General features: G+C 36.4%; 1 protein-coding gene and 1 pseudogene across 41 annotated transcripts in view; one reads left to right on the forward strand and one right to left on the reverse strand.

Moving 5' to 3' along the window:
- Ptprd (protein tyrosine phosphatase receptor type D) overlaps positions 1 to 15,402 on the forward strand; it is a 2,013,525-nt gene that overhangs the window by 1,173,340 nt on the left and 824,783 nt on the right. The gene's annotated exons all lie outside the window — the stretch shown is intronic.
- On the reverse strand, positions 12,904 to 13,362 carry LOC138834571 (protein N-terminal glutamine amidohydrolase pseudogene; annotated as a pseudogene).

Genomic DNA, 15,402 nt, shown 5'->3' on the forward strand with positions numbered 1-15,402 from the left:
ACATTTGGGAGAGACAGAGAGAGAATGAGAACTAATTGACTCTAGGCTAATCGTCTGCAGCCTGCAAAGACTCCCATTTTCCAAGGAGCTCTCAGTTCCTATTTGTATATTAAGCTAGTCACCAAAATTCATTGAATCATTCTATTTTATTATTGATACTTATTGTTATGTTAACGAAGTTATAGATTCTACAATTGATAGATTATGTCAATATTTATATTGTTCCTAATATAAGTCCAATAAAGAAGAGAAAGGTTGTTTTATTTCAAAAGGACAAAAAAAATAAGAAACCAAGTTTTTCTTTCTATTTTAGAACTAAGTCATTAAACATAAGTTTTATGAAAACAAATTTCCAAACATTCTTTTGAGCTTGCCTTCATCCTGTTTCATTGTTTTCAAATTCCTTTATCTTTTACCCTTATACCTGTACTCAAGCACAAGTCTGGCACCTTGAAGATGAAGACTGGCTTAGGCTTTCCTTGAGACTGCGAAAAACAAGAGATGAAAAAAAGCAAGGGACAAGTAGTTTTTCTCATTATGGGGTTTTAAGGTTAAAGTTCCATCATTCAGGATTGCATAGCTGGTCATTGTTCTTTGCATGGTTCTTTGTAATAATAATATTATTATTAGTCTCATATTATGGAAATGAAAACAGACACAGAGAGATAAATGGCCAGAACCTTTCAGCAAGTCATTGCTTTTAGTATTGGCTTCATTATCATAATTGCTAATACAGGTTGAATGTTCTTATTATACACACACACACACACACACACACACACACACACACATATACAGGTGTGTTGATTTTCACATCAATGCTATGAAGTAGGCCTTGTTTTAATCCCTAATGAATGTTGCATATATTGAAACATAGGAGATATGTAAATGATTCTAATATCATGTTGCTTACAAGACAGAATCAGGATTCCAATCCAGCAAAGCTGATTCTAGAGTACTAGTTCTTTTCCAACCCACCAAGCAGTGTGGACCCATATTATACAGATAACACCCTTTATGGAAGAGAGAGTATAACTGAATACAATACACATTTATTCACTGAGTTGTCCCCTCCATAGGAGCGTGGGCACTAGTACATCAGACTGATGCAATCTTACTGTTGTGATATTTCAAACCTCTCACAAATTTTTTGATGGAGAGCTCATGAGTGGTTCTTGAATACACAATGAATAATTTGCTGTGAGATACCACAAGCCACATATCACATGTCTTTGTTCTAAAGAGGATCTTCAAGTACTTGTATTAAAGTTACACCCAAGGTTTGGTAGACCCCTGAAAAACTTCTCCATCTACCTCAGGCTGTCTCCTTGTATATCTCTTCTGCAATCTGCAAGCTAGTGTCTACAGTGGGGAAAATTCCTGCATAAACATGCGTTGTGGCACCCTAGGTATACCTCCACCTGCCTGGCCCACAGACCAGCTGCATTCCCCCGCCCCCACTATGTGGTATTGTCTTACATTGTAAATATGTTTTCATATGCTACCACTTTTTTCACAGCAACTCTGCATGGCATACAGGATCTTTTTATTTTCTCCATAGAATGCAGAAAAGAGGTTTTCAGTAAGTGATAACGCAGCAAATCCAGTTTTCGTGAAACTCTGTAATTCTCCCGTTGAATAAATCTAAGACTGAAATGACTCTGTGGTATACCCTGGGTGAATAATATCAGGCTTGATTTCTACATCTAAAAAGTCAATAGAGATATAAGAAGGCAGAATCAAACATTTCCCACAAAAGGAAGAATTCCCTTCACAAGCATAAACATAAATGGACCAATTTCCCAATTTCACTAGACTGGTTTGCGTTCATTAGTATACAAGTAAATCATGAAACTGAAACTATTGTTCTCAAGGAAATCACTGGAAGAGTCACAACATTATCACCACATAGGAATGAATGTCAAAGTAGTGTGTGTTCAAGAAGGAGCAGAATGTAATCATTGTAAGTATGGACTCTGGACGTAGAGGGCTGATTACAATTCTAAATCTATAGTTTCCTGGCTTTTTCATCTTTAATCTCTCTGAGCCTTAGTTATTTTGTGTTAATAAAGAAATACTATTAGTAACCACTAGGCACATTTAGAAAGTTAAATGTGTTAATAAACATATAGTGTCAACCACACATGGAGTTCAGTGTAAATATATCTATTAATATCATCATTTTGTAATATAGGTTTGTACAGGGCTTAGAAAATAATGACAAATGCTAGAATAAAACAATGATTTTATCTCTTGATCTTTAAAATGCAAAATCTGCACAAATAAAAGGCATAGGCAGATATCACTGACAGTTTCTAGCCTGTCAGTATTGCTAAATGCTTTACTTGTTTTGTTTTGTTTTGTTTTCTGAGTAGCTCTAATAAGCTTGATCAGGTTTTCCTTCTCCACACCCTTGCTTTGTGTAGTATTCTTTTTAAATCCCTCTCTTAACAGCTTTAACATTTGACAGTCACCAAGAGAAAGTGTTTCATCTTGAGACCTTCTGAGTTAGGGAACTAGAACAAATTCATCCCATTTATTCGTATGGCAGCAGGCAGTGCTGAAAATGTGATTTGTTGTGAAATGTGTTTGTGCATTTACTATTAGAAGCCAAGTTTTCAGCTCTTCTGTAGCTCTCCACTGGACTTCATCAGAGAACATGCGAGCTGGAGGGCATCCGTGGCCCTGATCACTCAGAAGGAAACCGAACAGCTGTGTTTTTGACAGCTGGAGCTGGGCTGATGTCTATCAACAAATATTCCAGACAACTTGCACTTTTCCTCAGCTAGTAGGGGGCAGGCAATGCTCTGTTGGCTTGGTTACAAGAGTTCCGTCATAGTTGCTCCTTACTTTGGTTGCACATGGGGATACACATACTTTTATCTATTGTTCTGCCAAACCTTTGCTATCATTCTTACAAGAGTATGAGTAAGAAATGAAGGAAGATGAAGATCTTTGGAGATAACTAGGTCTTCAATAAATAAAAACAAAAACTTTATTTGTAACTGGGCATGATGTTGCATTTTATACTCCCAGGAATTTGGAAGGTGAAGCAGTCAACTGAAAGTCCAAGACCAGCCCAGGCTGCATATCAAGCCCCCTACTCAAATGAAACAGACAGTAATAACAAAAATAATAAAACTACTTGTGTTCAAACATACATAGCTGAACAGACAAAAGCTTTGATATAAAAAAGAAATAAAAAGAGGACATCTCTTATGAGATATATGAGTATATATGTTATACACATATGTATACATGTGAATATATACAGAAATGTATACATATATGCATATACATGTATATGTGCATACACACACCTATAAGATTACTGTGATAGAAAACCCATCAGATCTCCATTAGTGTGCCCTGGCTTAGTACTTCACTTTCATCTTATTCTCTGGCATGAATGCAGACTTATTATTCAGGAATACCAGGGGCATGCTGTTTGAATCTAAATGTGCTTTTTTAAAATCATGTATCAGTGTATTTGAATACAAAGGAACTTGAATATATACTTTTGTTGCGCTGTTTGTAATTACTGCAACTGAATATCTAGATCATATTGACTTCACCCTTCCTTTTTTGCCTCTTAACAAAACACAAGAAGACAACAATGAAGAAAGGGGGGAAGGAAAAAGAAAGAGAGAAAGAGAAAGGAGAGAGAGAGAGAGAGAGAGAGAGAGCACAGACATGTTTATTTGTTTGGCTTATTTGTTTACTTGTTTTGAATTATTCTAATATGAATGCATGTAACTTAGCTCAGAGTTCTTTTACTTAAGCAAAACTGTGCCCGAAAAACAGAGGAACCAAGAGTGCATGTGTGTTACCTTTTGTTTGCCTCTCTACATTCAAATGGAGAAATTTTCCCTGGTCCTTTGAAAGCACCAGGATTTCTAAGTGCCCACTCTCTCTCCTTAAGATTCCCAAACATTCTTCATTAATATCACTTTGAAGCATTTACCCATCTCACCTGATGAGTTCAGCTACAAGGTTGTGAAGTTAATCCTCTGTAGTAAGATCTCAAATAGAGACTGAGGCCAGTGAATATAGTCATTTATTTAACCACCTTGATAAAGTGCCTTTAGAATTTTAAGGACCTACTTAGGAACTTTATGTGCATTGTTTCATCTCATTTAATAACTAATAATAATATGGCAATTAAATGTTTAATCAATGTTTTATTCTCAAGCCAACCTAAAAGGATGGATCACAGTCACAGAAGATAGAGCGCTGAGAACTCACAGATCTCTAGATTTGTCCCACACTTGACTGGTGACAAAGAAGTCAGGGATGCTGAGGTGACTTACCTCAAGCCACATGGTAGAGGAGGAGGAATAGACTGAATTCCAACTCTATACACTACCAAGTAGACACAATATGAGACAATAAGGGTTGAAATGGGCCATTCCAATAGCATTTCCAATAAATTTGACCTCAAATCTAGTAATTCACTCCTTAAATGATTTTCAAGTCACTCATTAAATCTGTGAGAAACTCTGGCTATCTCCACAAAGTATTTCTATCTCAACATATCAAATTTCTTGCTCCTTTTAACACTTTTTTTTCTGTTGATTCTGTAGTAGTTTTATGTGCTTATGCCAAAATACAGGGCTTGAACTCAGGACCTCACATCTTCACTCAGCCTTTTCACTCATTGCTCTTACTCTACAACTTGAGCCATGCCTCTAGTTACAATTCTCTACTGGTTAATTGAAAGTAAGAGTGTTTAGGATTTGTTTGCCCAGGCTGGATCCACATTGCCTTCCTCATATCTCAGCCTCCTAAGTAGCCAGGATTATGGGCATTAAGCCATCAATGTTCACTTATTAGGGTAGTTCTTAAATGGAATAAGCCAACTGTTAAATAAGTTAATTTGTGTTCCTGCTCAGTTGGCTTGGACCAAGTATTTTTGCATGGAGATGCCATCAATAACATTATAGTCACAAATTATAAACAGACAGGCTAACCCATGAGGTAACAAACAGTATGGAATGTGTAGCATGGCTGAAAGAGACTATAAGCTAGCAATAAAATAAGTACTTCAACCTAGGGGAAAACCACACAAAGAAGCCTATGTATGGAAGGGCAGGAGATTTGCATTAGCAAGGTTACTATTGTTTTCCTTAGCTTTATGACAGCAATTAACTTTGCATTCTTCTCTTCTACACACGTTTTAATAGGAAATTTTAAACTATATGTACATTCATTGCTACAAACCAATTCACCAATGACTAGTTATCAATGTCATTACAGCCCACATATCCTCATAGTTCTCAGAATTGTTTATTGTCTGTGTTACTTCAAAACAGTAAAATACTTATCCTTTTTTCAGGATGAATCCACCTTTAATATTGTCAAACATTGTTACCCTCTCCCTTGTTTTCTCCCACTTTCCATCTTCCCGATTACGTTCCCCGCCAAATTGTAAAGTTCATTTCCAACATAATCTTATGAGTATGACTGTTGCATTGGTTCTCACTTTGTCCTTTGTCTCATCATATTGTTATTCTTCTACCTTCCCCAAATCAGATAAATGTATATACAAGACACAGTGTACCAAAATAAAAAACAGTGACAATAGGGCATAAGCCAAAGGAGGGAAAAATGAAAGAAAAAAGAAATAATTTCACATGGTACATTAAAAAAACACAAACAAAAAATGAAAAAACCCTCTTGTTTGTAATAATTAATATATGTCTAGGATAGTCCTAGGAGTGGATCACAGTAGCTCAATAGCTATGTATATATGACCATATAAGATGACACTAATCAAAATGAACTCTAAAGTATGGAAACAGGTTTTTAAAAAGTTAAGTGATACAGCTGAGATCTCAGAGCTAAAGTAACAAAGCTAGAGCTGTATGGACCTAGCTGAACTTCAGAGTTTATGAGGCTTAATACCAAGTAATACAGACATTTAAAAATCAATAGGAAAAACAGGGAAAATGGAAATATATGATTATGTCAAACAGCACTAGAATTCACTCAAACAAAATTATACACATTTGTGGGTTTATTATTTTATATTTACAAGAACCAGGAACTATACTGCTTTAAGGTTCCACTACAATGGAGCCACACTTAAAAAAGGAAGGAAGAAAATTGAAAGGAAGCTTTGGAAAAAATAAAATGATCATAATTAAGTACAGAAGTAGATCCTATGAGAAATGACAAAAAAAAGGCCTGGCTCTACTAGACAGAAAAGTAAAGGAAACAAAGTTAACCACCTGTGCATATTGAAACTAAAGATAAATGTGTTCTAGAAAGCAAAAGTAGTAGGGTCACAAAACAAAAGCAGTACTTGCCTTGTTTGCTGGCCACAGATAAGTTAAGGATTTAAGAAAATACACCAAATCTAAAAATGCTTCCCCTCCAAAAGAACAATCAAGTCCTCCAACACATGGCAAAGCATCTGTAAATAATAAATAAATAAATTCATGAAAAATAATATCCAAAATTATTTTGTAAGAGTTCTCAACCAGAAAATGGGAAGAGATATTTTAAATACTATCCAAAAAAAGGCAGCCAAGAGCCTAAGTGGAACTCCTAATTAGTAATATTTGAGAACTATGTCACTTGTTGGAAGCAAGAAAATAAAAGTATAAAATTAAAATAGCAGGGGGGAAGGGAGGAAATGAGAGGACAGGGATGGGAAGGGGAAACAAAGGAGGAGGCAACAATGCTTGATAAGAAATGTACTCATTACCTTGCTAATGTAATTGTAACCCCTCTGTATGGTATTTTCACAATAAAAATGAGTAATAAAAAATTAAAATAGCATTAAAGTGAATAGATTGTTAAGAAAATTGAGGAATGTTCCACGCCCCAAATACCTTTGGAATTAGTAAGTCAAATTTCAAAGGAAAGTCTAAAAAATACACTTATTTTCATTCGATACATGGAGGCAATTCACCTTGGATATTTAAGAAGTACCTGTTTATGTTTAATGTTCAAAAAAAAGAACATTTTTCATTCATCCTCATCTAGGGTAAAATTCTTGGTGGCTCCCTGTATTTGTTTGCATTTTGGCTCTCAGTTCCTATCTATCATTTCAAGATTATGAATTGCCTTGAAAGGTTTTGTCCCTCTGGTGTAGACAGATTACTTACTCTCCTGTATGATAATAAAAAGACCTCTTTAGTGTAAGTTAGACAGGCTACTTGTGAAGGATGTCTGCTTCCTAAACATAGGCTGTCCAATTCTTGAATACACTACTTCTACCTGGGCCATTTACATCTTCCCATTTTACTCTTACTATTCAACTCATTTTCAGTTTTCAACTCAGTAACAGCATTTCTATTACTCTAGGCTTTTTACACACAAAAGCTTGAGTAAGACTGACTTTTATTCTCTTTGGTTTCCTCACTTACTCCATCAACAATTCTTAATGTTTCCACTTTCAAAATGAATCCTGAATTTTACTGCTCTTTACAAAATCACCCCTTCACCTCTGACCTGAACTATTATCATCTCTCACTGGATTATTATTGGAGCCTCCTAGGCTGGTCTCTTCTATCTCCCAAGTTTCACTCCACTAGCCAATGTGTCTTTTAAAAGAGTCACACCTGTAATCCTAGCTACTCAGGAAGCTGAGGTCTGAGGATCATGGTTTGAAGCCAGCCTGGGAAGGAAAGTTTGAGACTCTTATCTCTAATTAACTACCAAAAAGCAGGAAGTGGAGCTTCTGTGGCTCAAGTGGTAGAGTGCTAGCCTTGAGCAAAAAAGCTCAGGGACAGTCTCCAAGCAGAGTTTAAATCCCAAGACCTGCATACACACACACACACACACACACATTATATCAAGATATTTGTGGACATTATGTCCACAATCCTCTGATACTCCATTATTATAAAAATCTTTCATCTTTTGAAAGGTTGGTGAACTCTATATCGTATCTCAACACTCTATACAACTCTACTTCTTTCCCCAGTGTTCACTGAGCTCCAACAACACTGGTAACTTTACTCTTTCAGCAAAGTTGTCTTGTTTCTAGACCCAAGGCTGCAAATTTGTTGGTCCTGATATTTGAAATGATCTTCTCTAGACTATCTTCATGGCTCCTCTCATTTTCTTCCACTTTCTGTTCATCATTTATGCCATTGTATCATGGAGGCTTTCTCCCAAAGCCCAATATAATATAATAACGTTTGGAATTTTAGCTTCCACATCATTCGCTAACTGCCTCTTTCCATGCTTTTGTATTCAGGTATTTGTGATAAAACAAAATGGCATATTAGTGTGTTGATTGCTTGCTGCCTACTCCTGCCACAAACAAGAGAGTAGCATGAAGTTGTGGAGCTTGATTATCCCACTCCTTATGCAAGTTTCTATGAAATCTCTGTCTGGCACATAGGAGGCACTCCAGATTTTTTAATAAGTGAGGAAAAGAGCAAAAAAGTAGATGTCTATATAGTTATATGCTTTTCTCTTGGTAATTAGAACTGACAGAAACATCTGTAAACAAGTATGATGGTAAAAGCTAAAGGCAACATAAAAGGTATAAAAATCCATGCTTGGGACTTAGGAAAACTTCAGTATCATTAAGAAGAATCTCTTAATGATTCTTTGAATTTCTGTGGAACAGTGTTTTATGAAGAACATGAATTCTAAAGCCATTTTATAATCTTCTTTTTACTATTACTTTTGTAGTTCTTCAGAGTCTGAATCATGAACCATACTTTACCACGTATGTAGAATTTGATAACCATAGTCATGCCCTAGTGTTTACTTAATGTTCCAACATGATTGGAATTTATTTAGAAGTAACAAGAATTCTTTCTTCCTTCCTGTTCCTTCTTAGTTAATATACGATTCAAATGTAATTCAAAATATTCTCTTTTCTTTGGTAAGTGATTTATAATCCTACTGGTTCTAATTTACTGTAAGCAAAGCATCAGATTAGCAATGTGTTTAATATGAGTTATTAAGTTCCCATTAGACTAAATTACCACCCCTAGAGATCTGCAAAACTACTCTGAATTAATTTGAATTTCCCATTACCCACATACTTCACCACTTCTTAAATGCCACAGATATATTACGGCTCTTCCAAGAAAACTGTTATTTCAAAATTTCAAAAAAAATCTCTGTAATTGTTAGTTCTGTATATTGTTTTTGAGAATTATGATATAAAACATTGTACGCAGGCTGGGAAGGTAGCTCAGTGGTATAGTGCTTGCCTCGCATCCATGAGGCCATGGGTTAGATTCCTCAGCCCCCACATAAGCAGAAAAAGCTGGAAGTGGCTCTGTGGCTCAAGTGATACAGTGATAGCCTTGAACTGAAGAGCTGAAGAACAGCACCCAGTCCCAGAGTTCAGGTCCCACGACCAACAACAACAACAACAAAAAACAACATTGTGTGCATGTATGTATATGTGTATGTGTATGTGCACAGTTTCCTGGTCATTTCTGTAAATTCCATTTTTACTATATTTTACTACAAGAGTAGAATAATCATCGATTTTTCCAATTGCATTTAACAATACTACCAATGTAAAATATACTTCTAATTGATTAGTTTATTATTTATTTTTAAATATCTTACTTAAGCATGTACAATCCAAATAACTCATCTGTGAATCTAGAGACTGAGCCAAAAAAATGCAGTTTACCCACAAAAGTTGGAAGCAAGGAGCTTGTAAATATTACCATAGAACTTGATAGTCCAGAAATTCCTAGAGGCTAGAAATATTTTTAAGGAGCCTAGGCTTTGTCTAAAATGGCTGGCTTGGTCTTCTTAATAGTAAAATCATATCACTAATTAATTCATGAACTTGACTTGATGACAATGATTAAAAGAATCCCAAAGAGGGAGGAAAATATCCAATAACTATGTAAAGATCTATGTTTGCAGTGAAAAAAAATGTGGTCACTGAAAATATCCAATGTATTAACTAATGAAACAAGGACGGTGCATATTTTCCAACCACATTTCTGCAAAGCAGATTTATCAACTCAATTCCCAAAGCTAAAGAGGGTATCAGGCTGGATTACATATCAGAAGTCCCCATTCTTGAACTCATGTGATGAACTCACATCTGTTCCCCAGTATCCAGCATTAATTTTATTCGTAATGCAATGAGCATTAATCTGAGTTGACCCAGAAAGGCAAGGTACTGGATCATCCTGGGAAAAATTCTCAGTGTTCCCAATTTAGTCTGATCCTCCAAATCAGAGACAGATCGTCCTTTTCTTTATGCAAACTTTAAGTACTAAGAGTACAGGGAATCAAGAAGCCAGCCCCTGTTGCTATATTTTTCTCCCTGCAACCCTTCTTATGCTCTGCTTTCAGATTAAACTGTCCAATTAAATCTAGGACATAGTTCTTTTTCCCAGATAAAAATTTCAATATTTCCAAATACCTTCATTATATGGTATGTATTGTTTGAATCAACAGCCTGCTTGCTACAGCTGAAATAATAAAAAAAAGAGTAAAGAAGAAAATTTAAATGATCTGTAATACAGTTTGAGTTCTTTACTACTGTGGCTGAAATGGAAAGTATGGATTAAAAGTAACAAAATATGGGAAGAAAAGAAATGGTAGCAATTCTTCTGTAGCTTCCCATTTAAAGGTATTAAGAAGCCCAGCTGTAGCCAGGGGATTGGAAGAGAAATAAATTTAAATGTGGGAGGCTGAGTTTATGAGTTCAAGATGAAGAAGAAGAAGCAACTCTGAATTTTGTGATTGGGGTGGATGAATAGATTAAGTGGAAAACAGACCATTGGTATACCATAAAGTATAATGAAAAGAGCATGGGTTTCAATGGGACAGGTTTTACTTTGAATGCTATCAAATTCCTTTCACCCTGTGTGAGCTTGCCAGCATGAACTGCCCTCTGAGTTTCAGATGAAAGGGGAAAATTCTAATTAAATTTTTCAGAACTTAATAGCTGAAAGTGTCCACTCAGATAGTTCCTTGCACATGGTATGTGCTCTATAAATCAGTCATCATCATTATTATTGTCTCAAAACTGAGATGGAAAATAAGACTTGTGGGAAGAGATGCCTGGAGGTTAGAAGTAGAAAAGACTGGAGGGAGGAGACTCATCAGGACTATCCGTGTGGATCTGGGAGGGAATACAAGAGCCCATCCAGGAACTGGAAGGAAACGGTGATCTGAAAGATATCTGAAGGGATGGATGAAACAATGGTTAGGAAAGGACGATTACACAAGTAGACACAGAAAGGGATCCAAGCTTCAGTGAAGTCTCCACTGCATGCAGGTATCTTCTGTGTTAGCTGGGCACAGTCCCTTCAAAAACGATTAGTGTAGCAATCAAGAGCATCCTATGCTAACATTAGACTTTCTTAACACAAATCTCCCTCATACTGATAAAGCATCGCTATAGGGAACAGCTGTCAGAGTAACAACAAATGATGTACCATGACTCCCCTTTCCCCGTTCCCTCCTGATAAAAATTAGGAGACAAGCACAAGTGCGTACATGGCCGCCTCAAACTCTAAATCTAATAACTGGTAACAGTTTGCTTTGGGAGCATTTTGAACTTTTTAACTTTGCCAAACATTAAGAGAAGATCCCCACCCGCTGCCACCCAAACTAAAACAACTCTGGGACAACTTTTGAAGTCTTCTGCTCAATCAGAAGATCTCAGAAGGGAAATGGAAAAAATATATAAATGTATAAGGATATTAACGGGAGAACATAGTTAACTTGTAACCATTTTACATAAACCATCAACTATGAAAAATAAGGCAGCACTAGATCTGACAATAAGATTTGTGTTGTAGTAGACAGCACGTCAAGCAGAGTGAAGAGATGCTACTAATTTCCACTGCTAGTGTTGACAAACTGCCTAGGGTTTCCAAACCCAATCTTCTTCTCAATCACGTTTTCTACCCCTGCGTGAGCACTCTAACACACTACTGCAGATCCAGGAAGCCTTTCAGATCTTCCATTTGAAAGTGAGCATTTCATACAATAGATGCCAAAATGTTTGGTCTTTCTCAAAATCCTGACCATGCTCTGTTTCTTATTATAAGTATTAGTGTTTTGTAGTCAAGAAACTCCTGGAAATAAAGGTCATAGTCCTCTCTCTAGAGCCCTTTTGTTATATTTCATAACTTCTAGCTCTTTGTCCTTAGCGTTAATTCAGAGCAAACATTCTGATCCCATCATTAAAATTATTTAATGATTGTCTTATGATTATCATCTCAAAAATTAGTCCCTGTCTTTTTTTTAATTTTAAGGAAGTTTTATTTAAAACCATATATAAATAAGTCAAATAACACTCAGCCCAAGAGAACTGCAAACTTTTTTTTTTACCATGATAGTCCAAAATGACCAATAGTTATTGTGGATTCAGCCTACAAAACTGTCTCTTTCAAAGCAGCTGTGCTGTCTCTAGAAACATTTTATGGGTATCTCTTACAGCATTGGAGAATCACAGAGCCACCATTCACAGCCCTACCCAAGAATTGCTTTCAGTGTAGCAAAAAATACAGGAAGCATCCAGAAAAGACAAAAGGCTCCAACTCCAAGTCCACACTTCTACTTAATAAGACCGTAACATTCTAACATGACAAATGAGCCACAGGAATGTTTTAACAATTATATACTATAACTTGATAATATCAAAAAGAGAGTTTGTGTGTATGTGAGTGTATGTGTGTTTATTTGTTTGTTTTTATGATCTGGATCACAAAAATAAACACTTAAGGCATCATTATAAGAACTGAACTTAAGGCCTTTTTTTTGGCTAGGGATAACTCAGTAGTAGATCCCCAGTCCCAAAGAAAAGGTTCATTTCCTTCATTTATATTTATACTCAGTCATATTTCCACTCAACTGAACTAAAAGAGAAAAGCTTAACTCCAAGCCAACTGTTCCACGTCTGCTGTCCTACATGAAAGGATAGCTCCTCATAGGATTTCTCCGCAGTTCCATGTCCTGATGTCAAGGTTAGCAGTTTCTACTGCTAAACCGATGTACAAATTCTGATAGTGTATAGACAGCTCCCCATCCCACATCAGGATCCATACTGATGAAATCGTCCAGGTTCATTTTGGAGTCTTCAGTTTCAATGCAAGGATAGGGTGGAGGAGGCTCCCTCCAGTTCCTGCTGGAGTCTTTCATGTGAGAGCGGTCAGAAGCAACGTTCTTCAGGTAAGAATCTGCACGCATCACTCTAAATGTCCTCCTAAACTGTGGGTGAATGTCATCATCAGACTTAAGAGCATCTTCTACATACGTGTGAAATGGGCAGGGAAATGGCAAAGCAGTGTCGAGATCATAAATGAAGCTCTGTCTTCCACTTGATGTGTGAAGCAAAACAACATGGAAATCCCAGATCACAGGTCCATCCCCAGGTCTTGCTTGCTGTTTCCAGAGAAGAATCATCTTCTTATCATTTGATATGAAGACACCAGAGCACTCTTCTAAAGGACATTGCGCATGGGTTTTGATGTATTCACAGAGCTTCCAAATATTTTCCTCGCAGTTGCTGTAGACACAGGCCTCCCGCGTGGGGCAGGCCGGCTGGTAGCCCGTCGTGGTGACACCGGTGGGGCAGGCCCCCTCCATGGCCCAGGCCAGGGGCTCCCCGATGCCACCGGCGGGAAGAAGTAGTCCCTGTCTTTTCATTCATTTTTTTACCCCCAGAATTGTTACTTGAATGTGCTGCTCAAAGTTGGTCTTGTACCATTTGAGTTATAGCTCTGCATCTTGCTTGTTGATGATTCCTTGGAGATAAGAATTTTTCTGTCCTTTCCTGATCAAACTGAATTTGAACCATGATCCTCAGTTCTCAGCCTCCCAAGTAGCTACAATGACAGGCATCAGCTATTAGTCCCTGTATTAAACTACCAATTTATATTAGGTTAATAAGAACAATTTTATAATCTTTTTATATTTATTGTTACTTTACTTTTTACCTTTTAAAGGTACCACATTTATTATATATAATATATGTTATGAAACATTTTTAATTCTTTAATTCTTTTTACCCAAAAGATATTTACAACATAAGTCACTTAGAGGAGAGTTTGATGGTTGGCTCCAAGCATAATTCTAGAGTAGAAATCAATGTTTTCATATAAAAAAAGTTCACAGTGTACAATATTAATTTATTCAATGTTAGTTTTTCTATCCTAGTAAAGATATAATAAATAATATATACAATGTTAAAATGACTGATCAAAATAAAGTGTGATTTCCAGGCTTCATGATGTTAAAATTTGGTACAGCCACTTTTACCAAACATATGTCATCTAAACAGTTCTCTTCACCTTGGGACAAATAAGAACGACCTTGCTGACAAAATGCAAACACACATTTGTATTTCCTATCTTCCTGTCTCCTTTCACTTCAGTCAGTTCTGCTTCTTAATGCAGACTGCTTTCAACATTTATTTTAGTTTCCTTCTTGTTCTTGACATGTGTGTGGTAGAATCTGGCAATTTTATATGTTGTTTACAAAACAGAGAAGAATGCTTTTCTGAAGATGTCACTGTTTGTAGTCAAATAAGCCACTTTTCATGATAAGAATTCTCTTGTATTTATTCCGAGGTGTCTATTCTTTTCCCTTATGACTTGATAATAGTCCCGCTATTCTAACCCTTCAGTGAGACTGTGTTTAGAACACAATTTGAGACATTTGCAGCACACACCATTCTTCACATGCAAAGAGATTAGCTTTTTAATAATGACTTCTTTTGAATTAGGAAAAGATTTCTACAATAGAGAGGAAAGCCACATGGGGGTATGGAATCAATGACTGCTTATGTAAGCTTTAATAATTTATTTGTTCAGAGACTTTGTTGCAGTTTTTGGTTAGGAGGAGAAAGGAAGTGCTCCCATCATCCAGCCAGTGTTTTGTTCCCTGCAGAAGCATTGGTGATTATCCTGGGCATTTCTTGGTACCTTTAAAAGAATCCATTTTGTGCACGTCTCTGCCAACCAGGGAATCATCCATAAAGAGTTGCAATTGCTTTGTTGAATGGTATAATGAAAAAATTCATGCAATCTCCAACCAGACAGTCTTCGTTAGAGACCTGTGTTGCTTTTAGACAAATCCCTTCATTCTCTGGGCCTTAGTTCTCTCATCTTTAAAGTAAGAGTGTTGTAACTTTAACTAGGAACAGTCACATAAGATGTCAATGCAGTGCTTTGCCCACACATAAAGCCAACAACCATAAACTATCTTTACCTGTAGAGATTTAATGCATGCATGAATCAGAGAAAGAGAAAAGCTCATTTTGGAAATGTAAAAAGACACTGTAAGTTAAATGGGTCCTATTCAAACTGGATTGGTAGAACTATGTTTGGTTTTTCATAGTAAAAAGTCCAGAACCCAGGAAGACTTGCACTATAGTGCCTTAAGGTTCTGCTCAATATTTTTTATAATTCGTGCAGTCTCTATACCTATTCCTGTTGCTATTTT

Source organism: Dipodomys merriami, unplaced genomic scaffold, assembly GCF_024711535.1.
Source record: "Dipodomys merriami isolate MVZ:Mamm:240054 unplaced genomic scaffold, mDipMer1.0.p SCAF_22, whole genome shotgun sequence".
Taxonomy (NCBI): domain Eukaryota; kingdom Metazoa; phylum Chordata; class Mammalia; order Rodentia; family Heteromyidae; genus Dipodomys; species Dipodomys merriami.